Genomic DNA, 2,500 nt, shown 5'->3' with positions numbered 1-2,500 from the left:
CACGGAGAGACCCCGTGAAACGCTAGAAGTGGGCGGGGATGTCTCTCTTGTGGCTCACGGGGCTGTTAGGGTGGCACAGAAATCCCTCGGAATGGGAAAACGGGTCATTTTCGTGTCGCCACATTGCATACGAACCGCATGAAACTTCCAGAGGCATTTGCAGCAGGAATGCATGTGCACTCAAAAAAGTGAATATTTCTCACGGATAGACCCCGTGATACGCTAGAAATTGGCGGGGATGTCTCTCTTGTGGCTCACGGGGCTGTTAGGGTGGCACAGAAATCCCTCGGAATGGGAAAACGGGTCATTTTCGTGTCGCCACATTGCATGCGAACCGCATGCAACTTCCAGAGGCATTTGCAGCAGAAATGCATGTGCAGTCAAAAAAAAATTGATATTTTTCACGGATAGACCCCGTGAAACGCTAGAAATTGGCGGGGATGTGTCTCTTGTGGCTCACGGGGCTGTTCGGGTCGCACAGAAATCCCTGGGAATGGGAAAACGGGTCATTTTCGTGTTGCCACATTGCGTACGAACCGCATGAAACTTCCAGAGGCATTTGCAGCAGGAATGCATGTGCACTCAAAAACTTCTATATGTTTCACGGATAGACCCCGTGAAACGCTAGAAATTGGCGGGGATGTGTCTCTTGTGGCTCACGGGGCTGTTAGGGTGGCACAGAACTCCCTCGGAATGGGAAAAGGGGTCATTTTCGTGTTGCCACATTGCATAGGAACGCCATGAAACTTCCAGAGGCATTTGCAGCAGAAAGGCACGTGCACTCAAAAATTTTAATATTTTTCACGCATAGACCCCGTCAAACGCTAGAAGTTGGCGGGGATGTCTCTCTTGTGGCTCACGGGGCTGTTAGGGTCGCACAGAAATGCCTCGGAATGGGAAAACGGGTCATTTTTGTGTGGCCACATTGCATAGGAACGGCATGAAACTTCCAGAGGCATTTGCAGCAGGAATGCATGTGCACTCAAAAACGTCTATATTTTTCACGGATAGACCCCGTGAAACGCTATAAATTGGCGGGGATGTCTCTCTTGTGGCTCACGGGCGCTGTTAGTTAGGGTCGCACAGAAATCCCTCGGAATGGGAAAAGGGGTCATTTTCGTGTTGCCACATTGCGTACGAACGGCATGAAACTTCCAGAGGCATCTGCAGCAGAAATGCATGTGCACTCAAAAACGTCTATATTTTTCACGGATAGACCCCGTGAAACGCTAGAAATTGGCGGGGATGTGTCTCTTGTGGCTCACGGGGCTGTTAGGGTCGCACAGAAATCCCTCGGAATGGGAAAACGGGTCATTTTCGTGTTGCCACAATTGGCATACGAACGGCATGAAACTTCCAGAGGCATTTGCAGCAGAAATGCATGTGCACTCAAAAACGTGAATATTTTTTCACGGATAGACCCCGTCAAACGCTCGAATTTGGCGGGGATGTTTCTCTTGTGGGTCACGGGGCTGTTCGGCTCGCACAGAACTCCCTTGGTCCACCTGATTCGTGCATACAGGCAGCAACTAAAACTCTGTAAACCTGCTGTGAGGACATCTAAACAGTGGACCAGTGAGGCTGTGGAAGATTTGCGGGCGTGCTTAGACTGTACTGACTGGGATATGTTCACGACTGCTACCAATAGTCTGGATGAACTCACAGAGGCTGTGTACATCAGCTTCTGTGAGGACTGCTGTATCCCAACACGTACCAGGGTGAACTTTAACAACAACAAGCCCTGGTTCTCAGCAAAGCTCAAAAGGTTGAGGTTGGAGAAGGAGGAAGCGTTTAGGAGTGGGGATAGAGACAGATTCAAGGAGTCGAAGAACAGGTTTAGCAAAGCGGTGAGAGAGGCTAAACGACTGTACTCAGAGACACTAAAACACCAGTTCTCTACTAACGACGCTGCTTCTGTCTGCCAAAGGGCTCAGGCACATCACCAACTACAAACCCAGAGCGCCCCACACCACTAACGACTCCCGCCTAGCCAACGACCTGAACGAGTTCTACCGTAGATTTGAAAGACAATTGGACTGTCCTGAACCACCCCTTCCCACCCAAGAGGCCCCATCCCCCACCCATACTACAGAAACGACTCTCTCCTTTCAGGAGGGAGAAGTTAATGGGCTTTTCAAGAGGCAGAATCCACGCAAAGCAGCCGGGCCGGACTCTGTCTCTCCAGCCACCCTCAGGCACTGCGCTGGCCAGCTGTCTCCGGTGTTCACCAACATCTTTAACACCTCCCTGGAGACATGCCATGTACCAGCCTGTCTCAAGTCCTCCACCATCATCGCTGTGCCCAAAAAGCTAAGGCCAACAGGACTAAATGATTACAGACCGGTCGCCCTTACATCTGTGGTAATGAAGTCTTTTGAGCGCCTGCTCCTGGCACACCTCAAAGCCATCACAGACCCTCTCCTGGACCCCCTTCAGTTTGCCTACAGAGCCAACAGGTCTGTGGACGACGCAGTTAACATGGCCCTCCACTTCACCCTAC

Source organism: Petromyzon marinus, unplaced genomic scaffold (assembly GCF_048934315.1).
Source record: "Petromyzon marinus isolate PM22_M1 ecotype Great Lakes invasive population unplaced genomic scaffold, UKy_Petmar_22M1.pri1.0 PM_G_Scaffold_61, whole genome shotgun sequence".
Lineage (NCBI taxonomy): Eukaryota > Metazoa > Chordata > Hyperoartia > Petromyzontiformes > Petromyzontidae > Petromyzon > Petromyzon marinus.
Note: the sequence above shows the minus strand (reverse complement) of the source record.